The 20,119-nt window shown below is 44.5% G+C and overlaps 1 protein-coding gene across 6 annotated transcripts in view; it reads right to left on the reverse strand.

Annotated features, from left to right (window-relative positions):
• Positions 1–20,119, reverse strand: part of LCORL (ligand dependent nuclear receptor corepressor like) — a 168,236-nt gene that overhangs the window by 39,541 nt on the left and 108,576 nt on the right. The window lies entirely within an intron of this gene.

Consider the following 20,119-nt stretch of genomic DNA (forward strand, 5'->3'; position numbering starts at 1 on the left):
CCAGACATGGACATGGAGAAAGCCTCAGAATGCGGGGAGGAGTCAGTGCCCAATAAGGGTGTCGCGGGCACTGAAGAAATCATAGAATCATCCGTGGATGTATAAGGTCAAAAGGGACTCACAGGTGGTAAGGAATATTGTGCTAGTGTATGCTTTGGCTTTGCCAGCAGAGGGGATGGCATGGATGCTGGAGGTGGTAACAGCGCCCTGGTCCCTGCGGTGCTTTTATGTACAGCACTGGTCGGTGTCGGTAAGATAGACGATGCTGTTGTAGCCCTGTGCTGTTCAGCTGTGACAGGCTTGGGCTTATCAACATGTTCAGGCACACTGGCCAGATCCTTAGACCCTCGAGGCACTGTGGGTGAACACTGACCCTCTATGCACTTGTCTGGAGCTCCAGCAGGGGACAAAGCTGGATTAGGATTCAAGGATCGCTCTTTCTTGTCTGAAGGGGATTCCCTGTCTGCTGCTGCATGTGCTCTCTTTTGTTTCGCAGAGGCAGAGCTGGCAGCTGAGGCAGGGGGAACTGCCTTGTTCTGACACTGCCGCTGGTGATATTAGCGGGGATGAATGGTGACCAGGGTCCAATGGAGCTTTGGAGGGAGATCAGATTGAACTGAAAACCTTCTGGCTCTCCTAACCCCGGCTGCCAAATTTTCACTGATGATAGTGAACTGCGTTCTATTTGTCCAGACAGTATATGCACTGAGAGTGCTAGTCTGACAGCAAGAATGACAGCCCGTGAGGAAAAAAGAGCATTTAAAAATCAGAGTCCCCGCTTGGGAGAACGCTGCAAAAATTGAGAGAAAAAAATGTTCAAATTTGTGAGGAAAAATAGTCTCTCAGCCATATGTGAGGAGGCTGAGGCAAAAGCTGAGGGAAAGAAAACTCCTCAGCGCATGAGAGGGGAATCCCCTGAAGGGGCATGTGAGGCGCAGAGCATGCACTTGTCTCCGTGTCTAAGGGAGACAGTAGTCTTTTTCTTTTTAAATCGTAAGATTGTTGTAAGAAAGTAATAAAAAGGGTAAGTAAGCAAAAGAAACAAAAAACTAAGGCTAGCTGTCTCAGAGAAAAATCTGAAGTGCGCAGTGTGGGTTCCAACTGGCGTAGGTGGCGGCAGAGAAGGAACTGAGAACGTACCTCGCACATGTGCATTAGCCGCCTAGTGTATATAGCACTTTTGAGCACGTACGAGCTAGTTGTCAAAGCCACTGCTACTGAAATCTTCCAGCCAGGCGCGCTATGGTGCCAAAACACCTAAAGGTGAAGCACCCAGAGGGACACTCCTTGAAGGAGAACAGTTATTTATCCTAAAATAACTCTGGTTCTATATTCTTAACTGTCAGTATAAATCCCACTGTAGGTGACTTGTGAGCAATATTCTCCTGAGATGGTGAGACTGAGGAGTAATAGCTCATGAAAAAATAGACAAATTTCAGTACTTCATGTATGAAATATCAAAGGGAACAGAATTTATGCTCTGACTTATATGATCGTGTTGACAGAGGCATGCAGGGTCTCCTATAAAGCTTCTCTGTGATGGAATGAGATGACTTTTTGTAGCTCATTAGTAGCCCTGAGACAACATGGTAATGATTCAAGTTAGGGCTATCTTGGTCACGTTCTGGGGCCTGTTCTTGATCAGCTAGTTGTTCAGAGATTGTTGTTTCCTTACATGTGCCACTGTCAGGCACATGGTGAATACTCTTGAAATGATAGAGCATATGAAGCACCTAGTAATGGTAATGACTGAATCCTAATGTTAATCTGAAGTACTTCCTGTGGGAAATATGTAAATACATGTCCTGCAAATTAAGAGCCATGAACCAAACTTGATCTTGGTGCGATCAAATAAAACAAGATGAAGGCCCCCTTTCTTCTCTGTACTGAGAAAATATCAAGAGTAGAAGCTTCTTTTCCCAGTACTCCTAATGCACCTCACCTATACCAACAAAGCAATAAGGCCATTTCTTTTGAAAATGATTCTCAAGAGAAAAGTCCCTGAAGATGGAATGTGAAAAGCAGGGGAGAGGTGCGTGGAAAGGAAACTGGATGGCATAGCCGTAGGTGACCATTGTTAGTGGTAGTATCTGATCAGGTCTGATGGAAAGACCATGAAGGCTTCCAAAAGAAATGCTTTGTTGACTATTTGTGGTGCAGCTCTCAAGTGAGTGGTCAAATTTGCTCATGTGTGCACAGAGCATTGTGCATGGCTTGAGTGGAAGAGGAGGTGGTTACATGTCATACAGTAATTGGAGATTCTTTAAGATATGTGGTCTGAATTCATATTCACTCTGGAATACGCATGTTCTCCTTGCGCCCGGATTTGGAGAATTCTGAAAGCAGCATCTAATAAGACTATTAGTATTGATTAATTTGTTAGTTTAGCAGTCAATGGAATTTCCTTCGACTAGTTGATATATATTTCAAAGGCGGAATGTGGCAGTGCTTAAGAGCCCCAGTGGGGGCTCTCGTGCATTTCAAAGCTGGCACATTGCGTGCAGCCTGGGGCCAGCAGGAAGTCCCGCTGAAATGCAAAAGGGCTCTTGGGTACTTCTGCTTTGAAATGCACAAGAGCCCTTTTGCATTTCAAAGCAGAAGTACCCATGTGGAGCCCAGAGTCAGCGGGACTTCCTGCTGGCCCCAGGCTGCATGCGACGTGCCAGCTTTGAAATGTACATGAGTCTCCAGTGAGGGCTCTTGTGTATTTTAAAGTGGAAGCACCCAGTGCTACTGCTTTGAAATGCTGCACGGAGCCAGGGTCAGCTGGTAAGTCCTCAGCTGACCCCGGGTTCTGTGGAATTGCCACTACCACTCTGAAGTATACCCTCTTCCCCTCCCTTTGCTGACTCTATCTGATAGAGGCAGCAAGGGCGGAAAGGAAGGGAAGCAAGTATTCGACTCAAATATCTGAGAAGCATTTGTTTATTGGATAGTCAACTAATCTTTAACATCCTTAGGGTCTAGTGGCCTGTACTTACACTCTTGGTCTCCTTGTGCATCTAACCAAGCAGATAAGTGGAGAGGTGTAGGCCAAGCTTATTACCAATTTCTTCTCTTCAGCAAATCCAAGTAAGGCCCAAAGCACAGGGAAAGGAGGATGGGTAGTGGAATAAAGACCACATCCCTAAATTACTATAAGGCAGGTGTTATAATGCAAGAAACCACCTTCTTATTCTTTAAGTGCTGGTATCTGTGTGCTCCACCGTGGGTAAATGATGAACAGTACTCAAGGAGGAGGAAGGTGCAACGAGGCAGGTGGCCAAGCTAGAGTGAAGGACCATTGTCCCAAAGGATGTCAGTGGCAGAGTTGTGTACTATAGCATAATGTCTCATGAACATATTGTACATCAAGGGAATAACACCACCCTTACTACCAGATGCATGTGGTTTTGGGAAAAAATGCAGGTATGTAGATTGTTTTATGTGAAACTCCAAAAACCAATTTGGGAATGAATTTATGATGTTGCCATGGTGTACAGTGCTTAGGATATACAGTGCATGACAGAACTTCCACGAGGGCTCTCAATTCATCTATACTTCTCTCAAAAGTAATGATCCCAAGGAATTCAACTTTCACAGATTGAGACATGGAACATGAAGCTAATGGTTCAGATGGAGGCTCAGTAAGAGCAGACAGATTCAAGACTGAATGATGTGGAGGGTTCCTTACTGGTGGAAAAGGTTAAGAGGAAGTTCTCTCATCTTTAGCAGTAACTGACATTCTTTGAGATGAGCATCCCTGTGGGTGCTCCACAGCAGGTGTGAGTGCATCCCAGCACCTGAAAATATGTGGAGATACACCTATCTCAGAGAGCTGGAAGGGACCTTGAGAGTCATCAAGTCTAGTCCCCTGCCCTCACAGCAGGACCAAGTACCATCCTGACAGATTTGCCCCAGATCCCTAATTGGCTCCCTCAAGGACTGAACTCACAACCTGGGGTTTAGCAGGCCAATGCTCAAACCACCGAACTATCCTCCACCCACCTGCCTCAGATTGGAATCTTCAAAGCAGTGCCTGGGGGAGCTGCACATTAGCAGCAGCAAGACGCACAAGCACCGCATGGTGCAACTGTGCATATGCAGGCCATCCTCCCATCAGTTCCTTCTCTACCCACAACCTGGCCTATGGAAAAAAGGTCTTCAAAGTAGGGGGAAGGGAGGGTAGTGGAGCACCCACAGGGATTCTCATCTCGAAGAACATCAGTTACTGCTAAAAGTAAGCAAGCTCCTCTTCAAAAGAAAGATGTCCCTGTGGGTGCTCCACAGCAGGTGACTAGAGGCAGGGAGTTTGGCTCTGGCAGGTAATCTGTAGACAACATGACCTTGGAGACCCTTGTTGAAGAGAAAGGTCCACGAGAAAGCGCATAGTGCTTTGCAAAAGTTTGGTCAGAAGCCCATGTGGCTGTAGCGCATATGTCTTCAAGGGGGACCTTGAGAAGGTAAGCTATAGATGTTGCTATGGCTCTGGTGGAGAGGGCTCAGATGGAAATAGGTGGAATGAGCTGATTGTGATGGTAGCAGAAGGCTATGCAGTCAAAAATCTAATGAGATAGTCTTTGGAAGGATACCTACTACTGTCCTTTTTTGTTTCTGCAATGGACATGAAAAGCCTGGGCAAAACCCTAAAGGATCTTTCTGTGAATGTAAAATGAGAGAGCCCTTCAGATATCAGGTGTATGTATCCTTGCTTCAAAAGTGTTAGCATGAGGTTGAGTACTTCATGAACAATGTATTCCTTCTGACCCTGTACTTGTACTGATAGGCATGTTGATAGGGTGCTTTGAGGGAACGTATTCTCTTTGGGTACGCCAACACAGCAGAGTTACTTTGAAATAACGTCCTTTATCCCAAAATTATGCTATGCACTGTTTACACAAGAAACCCGTTATTTCAAAAATTAATTTGAAATAACAAGCTTCTCACTCCGACTTCCTATAAATCTCATTGTAAAAGGATTAAGGAATTCAGCAGAATAGCAATTTATTTTGAAGTAAGTGCTGTGTAGACGGCGCCAAATTTCAAAATAAGCTATTTCGAAATAAACTACGCAGTTTGTGTACCCTTAAAACACAGAGTGAAATTCAAAGGATGAAAGGAGCTGGAGCTTGAATGTGATCAGATTTGTTGCCAACGAACCAATGATCTAGTTTCCAGCAGGATCTGTGTGGAGGTGTTCTGTTGAAAACCATTTCTTTTGTACTACACAGTAGGCATGACCTGTTGCCTAATGTTTTTCAGCTTATTCATATGCAAATTTGACACCACTAGGGATGAGTTAGGGATGTAAACGACTAGTCGACAAGCATAAGCTTATCGGATAGCTGACTAGTGATGCAACTAGTTGCTTCCCCCACTTGCTGCCTCTATCCAATGGAGGAAACACAGGGGAAGGGAAAGAGCAGGAGTCAGTGCTAGGGGTGGCCAGCTTAAAAGCTGGTTCCCACCAGCACTGTCTCTGCAGGGGAGGTATAGGCACAGCAGAAACTGGTATGAGCGGGGACTGAAGCAGTCTCCGCTAGCACCACTTCTGCTGCGATTCTGCTTTTGAAATGTACAAGAGCCCTGCCAGGTGTCCTTACAGACTAATCAAATAGTCGATGGAAATCCTATCAATTATTAGATTAGTTAATTACTCTAAAATTTAACATCCCTAGTCTGACTAGGGACTGGGAATGGCTTGCTCAGTACAAAAAATAAGATTCCCCTTTAGTTATTCTCATCTTCTTGTCAACTGTTAGAATTGGGTCACATTCACCCTGATTGAATAAGCCTCATATTAGCCTCATTAACACTGATGTAACGTTCACATCTATGTATAAATCCCTGCCAAACTGAAGATTCCACTTCATGCATCTGAAGTGATCTGCAGCCCACACAAGCTTATGCCCTAATAAAATTTCTTAGTGGTTGAAGTACCACAGGACTCCTCGTTGTTTTTACTGAAACAGACTTACATGGCCACCTCTCTGAAAAGTGGCCATAGTGGATCCAAAAGGCAGTCTCCCCTCTGATACAGATGATACTGTAAGATCCCTGGAGATCAAATTTTGTGAATATGCAGGTAGCCCCCATTCAGTCCAACAACTTGGCTACCAGGAGTAAAATGTAATGGAACCAAATTATCTGATTTAGGGCTTGGTAGTCAATGCAGAGATGGATGCTATCATCCTGTTTTATGAAAAGGAACAGGGCTATGGCTGATGAATTTGCAGATTTACCCACAGTTTGTTAGTCTTGGCTGTGCTGTTAGCAGAATTCTGCTGAGAAGATGGCTTTCTGTTCTCATCAGTGAATGAGGTCATAAAAGTTCAGCCAGGTGATGCCAAGGATCGGGGCGGGGAATGAGAGGGAATGGATCAGGCCAAACTGTATTATTTCTCTGTGTCCCTGAATAATGGCATCCAAGGGGACAGTCCTCTCATCCACAACTGGATCTGGTGGGAACTGCCAACAATTTGGATCATGTCAGGTCTGGCTTTACTTAGCAAGAGAATCTATAGGGACTGAGCTGCAGCTGCATCCATGAAATTTTCTGCAGTTCCTGAATCAATCTGTTGGAGGGGAATCTATTAGAGGTCCCACAGGATATGAAGCTGGATATGCACCTGCAAATGAAGTCCAGGTTCACCACAGCATAAGCATGATGGTGCCATTTCTTTTCTTCAAGAAAGAGTCACCAATGAACCAGATGATCATGCACTGGTTCCCTGGGCAACACAGAAACTGGGATCCTAGTTCATGGTAAGTGACATTGCAAGCAATCTCCTTTCTTCTTTCTTTGTTCTTACAGCTGATTACATATGCAGATGGGGAAGTCCACAAAGGCATCTAAGGCCTCTTGGTGTCTAAGAGGGGCCAGTGCATTTTTAATTTATTCCTGCCAGCCTCATTAGAACCGATACAGTTATGTTGCTTCATTCCACCCCGTATCCATTGTGATGCACCAGAAGCATGCTGCACAGGAGGCCATTGAGTCTTGCCCCTGCCAGAGTCCCCTGTGGGTGACTTCAGCTGTTTGCACTAGGTGCAGGTCAAAGATGGCTGATAGTGAATGGAGAAAAACATCCCAGTCAGAAGGCACAAGGCTATGGCCTTCCAGGAAGAGGGAGGGTCATCTGATGTCAGCAGGCAGATTACCAAGGCCACCTTGGTCTGGTCAGAGACATAGATTTGGGGATGCAGCAGAAACAGAAGGTGGCATTGGTTCATAAAGCCCTGGAACAGCTGGTAGTTCTGATATTGTCCAATGGACCCCCCTCCGCCCTTTTATTTTTTAGGGCAAAGCACTGCATATAGTGTTCAAAGCACAGTATTCGCAGGGCTGAACTGCCTGAATTGCAGCTGCTGGCTATCCAAGGTCAGCTATGCAACTTGAGCCTGAAGTGCTAGATTATCCACCTGGTGGTGGAAGGCCTATTTAGGAAAATCCAATGCTCTTAAGGGCTATAATGGTGCCCGTGGATCCATCCTTCTTACACCAATCTCAGCCTCTCAGGATAACTAATCTGAGCAAGCTGTTATGGCTGTGTCATTGGCAGGCAGAGTCCGTAGTCTCAGGACACTTGGAGGTCAGAAGCAGGAGACAAATTGGTTCCTGACTTGTGGTTCTGGTCTCCAAAGTCAGGCAAGGTCAGGATACTAGGTGGAAAGAGGCAGGAGACAAACTGGAGATCAGAAACACAAATCAGGTGCCAAGAGTCATGCTGGGTCAGGATGCCAGGAAAATCAAGCCAAGGAGAAGTAGGAAGCACAATTTTCCAAACAGGGTAGTGTCCAGTTGCTTGAACAACTTCCCTTTCCTGCTGCTGGCTTAAGTAGTCTGAAGGTCAATCAGATGCTCTGTGACTCCACCCATGAGATCTCAGGAGCAGAGCCTCGAACTGGGGCTAGGCTTCATAAGTCTCAAGTAAGCGACCATCAGCAGCCTGCTATATAGAGGACTAGAGCGCTCCTTTATAGCTGTCCTTATAAATCCTGTAGATTCAGGTTTGAAACTTGTGGATCATGACACGTGCACTGATTGCTGCCTGGGGGACTTGTACAGAACTGATGGAAAGGTCAGTATTTTTTTTCTGAGACAGAGAGAGAGAGAAAGATCCAAAATAGAAAAAATAACCACTGACTGACCCTTCTAGATGCAGAATGTTTCCACATGGCTAAATAGAATTTCACTAGGAATTCCTTTCTACTTTCATAGAATCATAGAATACTAGAACTGGAAGGGACCTTGAGAGGTCATCGAGTCCAGTCCCTTGCCCTCATAGCAAGACCAAGCACCATCTAGACCAGTGTTTAAATTTTTTAAGACAGAGGAACACCAAACAATTTTTTTTTTATGGGGAACACCAAGGATTCCCTCCCCCCCCCAACAAAAAGGAAGCTTGCCCCCTTTAAGGATGGCCATTTGAGCTCTGTTCTCTCCACATATGATGACCATATTTTCTGAACCAAAATTAGGGACACATTACCTACAGCACCGACCTCTGTTTACTATGCCCCCTAACTCTCGGGGTCAATATGGACACATGACCAGAAGTAAAAGTAACCCTCCTCTAAGAACTTTTCCCACCATCCTCCTACCCATAAGGGATGAGTTTGGCCGTCACTGAACCCTCTCTCCTTTGGTGCTAGTCTCTCCCCTGCTTCACTCCCAGAATCCCCTGGCACCTACACCTTCCCTTACCCCTGTACCCTCCTGGTGTTTCCTCCTTCCTTCACTGCCTCTGTCCCCTTGCCCTCTTTCTTCCTGATGCCCATACCCTTGCCACCCTCTACCACAGTTCCTCTTACGTCCCTCTGTGCCCTCACACATGACTTGCTCAATCCCTGCTTTCCTCATGCCCACCCCTCTTTTCAACCATTCTCCCAGCACCTCTCCCTCCCCTTGCTTTCTCTTGCCCCCAATTCCCTTTCCCTCCCCTCTCCCAGCATCACCCTGTCCCTTCCACCCTCCCACCCCCATTGACACCTCCCCTCCTTCCTCCTGCCCTTTTCCGCATTGACTCCACTTGGCCCCCTAGCATTTGTCTCTCCTCCACCCTGTCCATGGGTGCCTTCCCCTTTCTTCTCCCACCCTGCTCCCACTCAGCACAAGCCCCTTCCTCTCCTACCCTGCTTCCCCCTAGTTCTCCCTGATCCCCTCCCCCACCTTTTGCCTTCCAGTTTACAGGGCTGGAGTCTGTGGTTGGGCCCCAGAAATCCCCGCAGCCCTGGCCCCAGTTGCTTCCAAGGCAAGACCGCTGGCCAGGCCTGGAGCTGGGACACTAGCAGTGCTAATGTTAGTGCCACATTCCAGTCCCCACACCAGCTTTGGCTCCCATTAGGAGAAATGCGGGGGAGCGAGCAGGTCTGTGTACTGCCCAGCGGAGTGGGAAGGGGCGGGCAGAGAAAGGACTGTGCACAGAACACACCGGCAAAGCCTGAACATACCCCGCTGTGCGGCACTCCAGCTGAGCTCTATGCGGTCTCTGCCGGCAGCTTCCAAGAGTATCTCACTAGCTCCAACCAGTGCCCCTCCCCCTCCGGCAGCAGTAGCAGCCATCCGTGGATGGAGGAGGCCAGGCTGGCGGCACACGACGGAGGCAGTCCCGCAGCAGGAGGGAAGGGCCATGCGGTGGGAGGAGGGGCTTGTCAGACAGCGGCGTGCGCTGCATGGGAGCTTGAAGCTCTGGACACTGAAGCAAAGGGAGTGACTTACGTGCTGGGTGAAGGTAGGGAGTTGCTGCTGTGCCGTGCTAGTGCTGGGTGTCTTTAAATCTGGGACTGTCCCCCCCCAAAAAAGGGACGTATGGTCACCATATTCCCCTGGCACACCAGTGTGCCACAGAACACAGTTTAAGAAATGCTGATCTAAACCATCCCTGATAGATGTCTATCTAACCTGCTCTTAAATATCTTCAAAGATGGAGATTCCACAACCTCCTTAGTCAATTTATTCCAGTGTTAAACCACCCTGACAGGAAGTTTTTCCTAAGTTCCAACCTAAATCTCCCTTTCTGCAGTTTTAGCCATTGCTTCTTGTCCTATTCTCAGAGGCGAAGGAGAACAATTTCCACCTTGTAACACTCTTATGTACTTGAAAACTGCTATCATGTCTTCTCCCAATCTTCTCTTTTCCAAACTAAACAAGCCCAATTCTTTCAGTCTTCCCTCATAGCTCATGTTCTCTAGACCTTTAATCATCCTTCCTGGTCTTCTCTGGACCTTCTCCAATTTCTCCACATCTTTCTTGAAATGAAGTGGACACAATACTCCAATTGAGGCCTAATCAGTGCAGAGTAGAGCAGAAGAATGACTTCTCGTGTCTTGCTCACACACAGTGTCACACTGACTCATATTTAGCTTGTGGTCCACTATGAACCCTAGATCCCATCCCTTTCTGCAGTACTCCTTCTAGACAGTCGCTTCCCATTCTGCGTGTGTGAAACTGATTGTTCCTTCTTAAGTGGAGTACTTTGCATTTGTCCTTATTAAACTTCATCCTATTTACCTCAGACTATTTCTCCAATTTGTCCAGATTATTTTGAATTATGACCCTATCCTCCAAAGCACTTGCAATCCCTCCCATCTTGGTATCATCTGCAAACTTAATAAGCATACTCTCTATGCCAATATCTAAATTGTTGATGAAGATACTGAACAGAACCGGTCCCAAAAAAGACCCCTGTGGAAACCCACTTGTTTCTCTTCCAGCAGGATTGTGAACCATTAATAATTACTCTCTGAGAACAGTGATAGAAATGTAGCCGTGTTAGTCTGGGGTAGTTGAAGCAAAATGCAGGACAATGTAGCACTTTAAAGACTAACAAGATGGTTTATTAGATGATGAGCTTTCGTGGGCCAGACCCACTTCCTCAGATCAAATAGTGGAAGAAAGTAGTCACAACCATATATACCAAAGGATACAATTTAAAAAAAATGAACAAATATGAAAAGGACAAATCACATTGCAGAACAGAAGGGGGATGCGGGGGGGTGGGAAGGGGGAGGAAGGAAGGTAAGTGTCTGTGAATTGCTGATATTAAAGGTAGGGAGAGTGGGATGTTTGTGAGTTAATGTTTGTTAAGCATTTATAAATCTCAACTACCCACCCAGAGAAACAAAAAAGCAAATTGAAAGAGCCAGACGAATACCTAGAAACCATCTACTTCAAGACAGACCCAAGAAAACCAACAATAGAACACCACTTGTCATCACCTACAACCCCCAACTTAAACCTGTCCAACACATTATCAATAAACTACAGCCAATATTGGAACAGGATACCATACTCAAAGAGGCTCTGGGAGACAGACCCATAGTCTCCTATAGACAACCACCTAACCTCAAGATGATTCTTACCAACCACCACAGGACATACCACACTAATACCAACCCTGGTACCTTCCCTTGCAACAAACCCCGTTGCCAGCTTTGTCCACATATTCATTCTGCTGATACCATTATTGGACCTAACCAAGTGAGTTATAAGATCAAGAACACATATTCCTGCGCATCCAGAAATATAATCTACGCTATCATGTGCCGAAAGTGTCCGTCTGCTATGTACATTGGACAAACATCTCAGACACTTCGCCAAAGGATTAATGCCCACAAAACAGATATCAGACAAGATCACAAAGAGAAAACAGTTTCTTGCCACTTTAACCAGAAAGGACACTCTCTAAATGACTTAGCCACCTGCATTCTGCTACAAAGACCTTTTACATCTGCACTTGAAAGGGAATCCTCTGAACTGTCATTCATGTTAAAATTCGACACTTACCAACAAGGACTTAACAAGTCTTTGAACTTTCTCACCCATTACCAAGACAGTTTCCCCAATTATCACCTGTAATACCATTAACTCACAAACATCCCACTCTCCCTACCTTTAATATCAGCAATTCACAGACACTTACCTTCCTTCCTCCCCCTTCCCACCCCCCCGCATCCCCCTTCTGTTCTGCAATGTGATTTGTCCTTTTCATATTTGTTCATTTTTTTTAAATTGTATCCTTTGGTATATATGGTTGTGACTACTTTCTTCCACTATTTGATCTGAGGAAGTGGGTCTGGCCCACGAAAGCTCATCATCTAATAAACCATCTTGTTAGTCTTTAAAGTGCTACATTGTCTCTGAGAACAGTCATCCAGCCAGTTATGCACCCACGTTATAGTAGCCCCATCTAAATTGTATTTGCCTAGCTTATTGATAAGATCATTGGAAACTGTATCAAATGCCTTACTAAAGTCTAGATATACCACGTCCACCGTTTCTCCATTATCCACAAGACTTATTATCCTGTCAAAGAAAGCTATCAGATTGGTTTGATTTATTCTTTACAAATCCATGCTGGCTGTTACCAATCACCTTATTTTCTTCCAGATGTTTGCAGATGAATTCCTTAATTACTTGCTCCATTATCTTTCCTGGCATAGAAGTTCAACTGACTGGTCTGTAGTTTCTTGGGTTGTTATTTCCTTTTTATAGACAGGCACTATATTTGCCCTTTTCCGGTCTTCTGGAATCTCTCCCGTCTTCCATGATTTTTTAAAGATGAGAGCTAAAGGCTCAGATACCTTCTCTATCAGCTCTTTGAGTATTCTAGGATGCATTTCATCTGGTTCTGGTGACTTGCAGACATCTAACTTTTCTAGGTAATTTTTAACTTGTTTTTTTTTTCCTTTTTATCTTCTAAAACTACCCCTTTCTCACTTGCATTCACTATGTCAGGCATTCATTCCTCATCAGACTTCTTGGTGAAGACTGAAGCAAAGAAGTCATTAAGCACCTCTGCTATTTCCAAGTTTCTTGTTATTGTTTCTCCCTCCTCACTGAGGAATGGGCCTATCCTGTCCATGGTCTTCCTCTTGCTTCTAATATATTTATAGAATGTCTTCGTGTTACCCTTTATGTCTCTAGCTAGTTTGTGGTTGTTTTGTGCCTTTGTCTTTCTAACCTTGCCCCTGCAGACCTGTATTGTTTGATTATATTCATCCTTTGTAATTTGACCTAATTTCTACTTTTTATATGATTCCTTTTTGATTTTTAGATCATGCCCTTAATAATGTTCCTTTGAAAAACTGCCAAGTCTCTTCAGTTGTTTTTCCTCTTAGTCTTGCTTCCCAAGGGACCTTACCTACCAGCTCTCTGAGTTTACCAAAATCTGCCTTCCTGAAATTCATTTTCTCTGTTTTCCTGTTCTCTCTTTTACCATTCCTCAGAATCATGAGCTCTATGATTTCATGATCACTTTCACCCAAGCTGTCTTCCACTTTCAAATTCTGAATCAATTCCTCCCTATTCATTAAAATCAAATTTAGAACAGCTTCCCCTCATTAGCTTTTTCAACCGTCTGAAATAAAAAGTTGTCTTCAACTACCCAGACATGTTAGGAAACTAACACAGCGGGGCACAGGCTATCCCATAAGTTCTTGGACTGCATTGAAGTCCCCCCATCATCACCAAATCCTGCACTTTGGATGATTTTGTTAGTAGCTTAGAAAAAGTTTTATCCACTTCATATACCTGGGTAGGAGGTCTGTAGTAGACCCTGAGCATGACATCACCCTTGTTTTTTACCCCTTTTAATCTAACCCAGAGACTCTCAACATGTCTGTCTCCTACGTCCATCTCCACCTCAGTCCAAGTGTGTATATTTTTAATATACAAGGCGTCACCTTCTCTGTTTACCCCACCTATCGTTCCTGAGTGGGAAGAGCTGTACCCTTCTATACCAATAGTCTAATAGTTTGTATTATCCCACCAAGTCTCTGTGATACCAACTATGTCATAGTTGTGTTTATTTATTAGGACTTCAAGTTATTCCTGCCCATTACCCATACTTCTTGCATTTGTATATAGGCATCTAAGATACTGATCTGATTTTGACACCCAGTTCTTCCTAGTTCCTCTTTTCCTTGCTATATAGCCCATGTTCCCTCCCATTTCCACCCCAACTCCCTGGTCTCCATGTTTTTCACTTACCTGTGGGCTTTCGTCACCCGCCCCTGTCAAACCTAGTTTAAAGCCCTCCTCACTAAGTTAGCCAAATATGGTCTTCCCTTTCCTCGAAAGGTGAATCCAATCCCTGCTTAGCAGTCCTTCTTGGAATAACATCCCATAGTTGAGGAAGCAGAAGCCAAAGCCCTCCTGGTGACACCATCTTCACAGCCAGGTATTCACCTCCAGGATGCCCCTGTCTCTGCCTAGGCCCCTACCTTTGACAAGAAAGATTGAAGAGAATACCACCTGCACTCCAAACTCCTTCACCCATGCTCCCAGAGCCCTGTAGTCACTCTCCATCTGCTCACGATTACACCTTGCAGTATCATTAGTGCTCACATGGATGAACAGCATGGGGTAGTAGTCAGAGGGCCAGATAATCCTCTACAATGCCACAGTAATGTCTTGGATACGGGCCCCTGGCAGGCAGCATACCTCCCAATATGACATATCAGGGTGACAGATGGGTGCCTCCATCCCCCTCAGAAGAGATTCTCCGATCACCACTATTCTATGTTTCTTCCTTGTAGTGGTTGCAGCAAACCTCCCAGCTGTGGGGGTACAAGGCTTCTCTTCTACTATAGGGGGTGATTCTTTATCTCCCATATCTAGAACAGCATAACAGTTTCCCAGTACTATGGTGGGTAAGCCGAAAGCAGGGGTGACCAGTGTCCCCCCTGAACCATCTCCTCCTCCACCTGTGGTGTGTCAGTGGTCTTTTGTATCATGACAGCTCTCTCAGACTCAGCTGTCTCTACATGAATACTCTCCAGGAATTGCTTGTGAATTTGGATACTCCTCAGCCTAGCCACCTACTCCTGTAGGTCTCCCATCTGCTTCCTGAGAGATTCCACCAGCAGGCACCTTTCACAATGGATGATCCCCCCAACTGGATTTCAATAAGTGGGAATTGCAAGCAACAGTACCTGCAAAACAACAGGATCTAGATAGAGGCATCCCTGGTTAGATGGTCTGTCTTGCTAAAGGCACAGGCTGAGGAGACAGGAGCAGTGCTGGCAGAACTGTTGTGGGTATTTTTAGCCATAGTAGGCCTCCCTCTTAAACTCCTCTGTCTGCAGCACCCTGTCCACTTCGCTCCCCTGGTCACACTGCCTCTGGCTTTTAAAGCCTGCTCACCTAGGTCTGGGCCTACCTCCTCATTAGCCACAGAGGAGAAGGCTGATCCTGAGGGTGATCAAAGGCAATCAAGTGAACAAAGGATCAAACACTCCCAGACACACAATTCCAACTGCCACAATAACAGAAATCACCTGAAATCCAAATCAAAATTCTAACAGTGGAGCAAACTCACTCACATCAAAAGCTAGTACACTCACCTGGCAGCCTGTTCAGCAGCAGACTCTCTTGCTCTCCCTCTTAAACTCCCCTGTCTGCAGCCACCCGTCCACTTTGCTCCCCTGGTCGCTCCGCCTCTGGCTTTTAAACCCTGCTTTTATTAAGGATGATTTGTACAGTATCTGAGCAGGAACACATTAGGATTTACATTCATTCAAAAATCAAGCTGTGCAATGAAATGTTGAAGGGTTGAGATGCTTGATCCTCCCCGTCATAGATCAGGAGATTGGAACAATATTACATTCTGTTTAGAGGATACGCTGACAGCTGTAGAAGGTTTGGTAAGCAACGAGGATGATGGGTGACCTGACACATTTTCTTCAATTATCCAGGAAGGAGTGGTAAAGGAGGACAGGCATAGTTTGTTTAGAGAAGATGGTGGACATCACCTTAAAGAGTGTATCAAGTTATCCAGTGGTCTGCAAAATATCCAGGAGCTTGTGATGATCATCCCAAACCTCTTTTAGGGAGATTGGGACTGCTTCTGCCACCCTATGTAGTGACTCTTAAAACTGTAGTTGTCTGGAAAGGATGGAGATGCTGAGATGATTTCATCAGGAGGAGAAGACTACAACAACCTTGTCTGTAATCGGTGAAACCGGTTCCTCATTTTCCTCTTCAACAAAGATATGAAGATGCTCTGAAGATTCCCTCAAAAGGAATGGTAGAGAGATTACTCCCTGGAAAAACTCATGAGGTCTGTATACCTAGTATATAGGATCCCATGTTTTCCAGTATATTGCATCTGGAGAGGTTGCTAAGATCCCCAAGGCAGGGGTACCACCTATCCCATGAGTCATCTCAGATAGGGATGTAAAATCCCATTTAAATTGACTAACCGGTTAAATATCATGTTTAACTGGTTAACTGATTAAAGGGGGGCAGGCTGGAGTGCCTCTGCCTGCAGCACATTCTGGCCTGCCATGGAGAGAAGCTGCTCCGACTGGGCTGGAGCGCCCCTACCCCTGGCAGGCCCCATGGGCTAGAGCAGCTCTGTGCCTGTGGCAGGCAGGAAGTTGTTCCAGCCTCCACCAGTTAACTGGAACCGGTAAACACCATCCATTAAGGGTGATGCTTACTGGTTAACTGGCTAACCATTCACATCCCTAGTGTCAGAGGGGAAACTGGTAACAGGAGGCTATTGATCTGCCTGAACTAACAGATTTCAAAGATGATGATGGTGGCCATTATAGCGGCTCTGATTCTCCCAAAGAGAAGAAAACATCTGGATCTATCAGCAGCACACAGTTCAAATGGAAGAAAAGTATAGTTGAAGGACAGGACAGATTTCTCTCCAAGCTAACAAGATGTAAATTACTCTGTAAATTACCCTTAGCCATTTTGATTTTGTCCTTATACTGATGTGTACAGACAAAATCACTAGCGATGTGTCCATGCTTCCACATCTCCTTTTTTTACTTTCAGGTCATCAAAGAGCTAATAATAGAGCCGTAAGTACCAGGTGATCTTGAAACAGCTTGAAATTGTCCTGCATTAGTATCAGTGACCACCTTGTTGGGCAATGAGGAGCCAAAGGTCTTTGGGTGGATGACAACAGGCACAGACAGATTTGCATCTCTGTGTCCCGCTCCTCCTCAGACTCAGACAGCTACAGTTTTGCCAGCAGGCTAATCGAACGGGATTGTAAGTGAGCAGCTCCTTTAGGCTTTGGAAGGCAGATCCCGGTTACCCCAAAAGTGTGCAGGAGGCATCCCATATGAATTCAGGTGTCTTCTCCATAGGCACCAATAAGAGTATGGCACCATAGATGCTAGGGCTTTTGTTGGTACTGATGGATATCTCAATGCCAATGACACTGTCCACAATTGCTCACCCGATTGTGGGAAATCAGGAATGGAATGACAGTCTGCTGGACCACAGTCTACTCCTTTTCACTTGTCTTCAAGAACAAGTTTGAGGATTTATTCCATGATCGTTTTCTCTCTCTCTGAGTGCACAGTGATATCATCCAAGAGCTCCTGCCCCAATGTTCTGGGCTGTGTCTTTCAGTGACTTGCTTTGACATCTCTGGCACTACCTTCAAAGTGTACAGTCTCAATGGTTCTAGTGCCATGGTCAATGCCAATGCTCTACAGTTTAAAACGCAGTAAGAGCCAGAGGGCAGGCTGCCCAACTCCTACTGCCTTTTAAATTGCGGAGCTGCAGCGGGGTTTGGTCCCACAACTGGCGCGAGCCAGAACTGAGCCAGGCTGCCTATGGACTAATCAAGTAGTCAATAAAAACTCCATCGACTACTCGGTTAAATGCCTGCATTTTAGTATCTCTAATAAGGTGTTTAAGTTAGGAAAAATAATTCTAAGAATGGTGCTAAAAACAGCCATACTAGGTCAGACCCAAGATCCATCTAGGCAAGTATACTTTCTTTTGAAAGTGGCCAATGCCAGGTGATTTAGAGGGAATGAACCAAACAGGTACTCATCAAGTGATCCAACCTGTCACCCGAAAGTTTCCTAGCTTCTGAGAAACAGAAACTAGAGACACAATCCATCTTCACTGATAGCCATTGATGGACGTATCAATATCCTTGAGTTTTATCTAACAACTTTTTGAACCGTTCTTAGTCTTGGCCTTTACAACATCGCCAACTGGCAAACAGTTTCACAGGTTGACTATGCATTGTGTGAAGAAATACATCTTGTTTGTTTTAAACCTGCTGCCTATTAATTGCATTGAGTGATCCCTAGTACTTGTGTTATGAAGAGGAACACTTCTTTGTTTACTTTCCTCATATCCCAAGTCATGATTTTATAGACTTCGATCATATCCCCTTCTTAGTCATCTCTTTTCCACACTGAAAAGTCCCAGGCTTACTATTTCTCTCCATATGGAAGCTGTTCCATTTAATTAATATTTTTGTTGCCCTTTTCTAAATCTTTTTCAATTCCAGTACATCTTTTTTGAGATGAGGTGGCCACATCTGTACACAGTGTCACATTGGTTATCCTCTAGTCATCTGGTACAGAAGCTGATATGAATGAAAGGTTAAATACTATAGTTAGTAGTTTTGCAATTTCCCATTTGTGAGTTCCTCCAGAACTTTCGGATGAATATGATATGATCCTGATGACTTAACACAGTTTAATGTCTCAATTTATTCCAAAACTTCCTCTAAATCTGGAAAGGTTCCTTAAATTTATCACCTAAAAAATGGCTTAGGTTTAGGAATCTCCCTCTCATCCTCAACTGTGGGGAAAAAAAAACCCATTTTGTTTCTCCACAATGGACTTTTCATTCTTCATGCCTTTAGCATCTCAATTGTCCAGTGACCCTACTGGTTGTTTCTAATGTACTTAAATATTTTGCTATTACTTTGAGTCTTTGGATAGCTGTTCTTTAAATTCCAAAGGCACAAAGGAATGTGCCTTTTTCTGCCCTAATGAAAAAACATCCCAATTCTGGCCAAATTATAAACCACCAAAACAAACTGCAGTTCACACATACTCACTTGAGACTTGGAAGTTTGGCAGAAATAGCCAGTGAAGAGTCTGTCCGTACTGGACTTGCACCAGGGTTACAGGTGGTGAGAAGGGTTCTGCAAGTTCTCTGCCCATCTAGCAGGGGCCACCCCAGTGTTTGGCAAAGGAAATGAGAGAACGGAGCCTGTCTCTCCTGTGCTCTCAATGCTTCTGGTTGCTGGTGCCCAGGAGAAACGAATAGTGCATTTTAAATGGAACACAATGGGTAAGGAGTAAAGCATAAGTAGTGTAGGGAGGGACAGATATAGTCTATGATGAATCTGTAATTAAAAACTGTATCCTATTGCATTTACACAGGGGGCTCAAATTAATGTTAAAATGCAAACTTGATTCTGACATTTCCTAACTTCTGAGCGATTGACTTTGAAATTTTTTTTTAAATACAAGAATGTAGATTGTGCATACATGAATCCATTCACATGTGCTGTTTTTCTAAGGCTGCTATGAAGGAATAAGGAACCACACAGATGCCTGTGAGAGACAAGGGCTACTACACCATTAACCTCAGAATTGCATAATCCATAGCAGAATCATCAACTTTCCCTCAAAATTGCTGCTGGACTATACCCAGGCTTGATGACCCAAGAGAACTAATATGACTAGTGCCATCACATGTGGGTAATGGCACCATCTCTCTCCATCCCCCCCCATCTCTGAACAAAATACTGAGTTTTAACTGAAAGCTTCTGACTACAACAGGAACTCTTACTGTAGGATTCCAGAAGGAAAGCAGTACATAGAGTCAGTGAGAAACAAAAAGAAAAGAGTATTTCAGATCTCTTCCTCCAATGTTTCTAAAAAGGTAATATAACAAGTCTCTAAAAACAAAACTAGAACTGCAATGCTGAGAGACATGGTTAATTTATTAAGTTGTAAAGTATATCAGCATTCCCCTCCCCCCAAAATAAAAATACCAACAGAAAAAGCTTGGAAGGACAGAAATTGAAATTGAAAGAAAGATGTGGTAAATTATGTAAGTTAAAAAAAAAATCAATAAAGTCAAAGTGCTGGGATTGATACAGCAGTTAATTACATATCTATGTTACAATGTTCTACTGTCTAATATTTCCTTATTCTTCTATGGACAGCTCAAACATGATGAGCCAAATATCCAAAAAGAACTTCTTACCGATCCTAAATCTTGCCCACTTCTTTAGGTCTATGCAATAATCACAATGTCTCCTGTTACTCTCATCCACTTCATCTTTTTTACTGGCATCCCTAAGCAAAAACTCTACAATACACACACAAATTCAAGGTCCTTGTCCTTATTTTC

This window comes from Pelodiscus sinensis, chromosome 4 (genome assembly GCF_052426305.1).
Source record: "Pelodiscus sinensis isolate ZL-2025 chromosome 4, ASM5242630v1, whole genome shotgun sequence".
Taxonomy (NCBI): Eukaryota; Metazoa; Chordata; order Testudines; family Trionychidae; genus Pelodiscus; species Pelodiscus sinensis.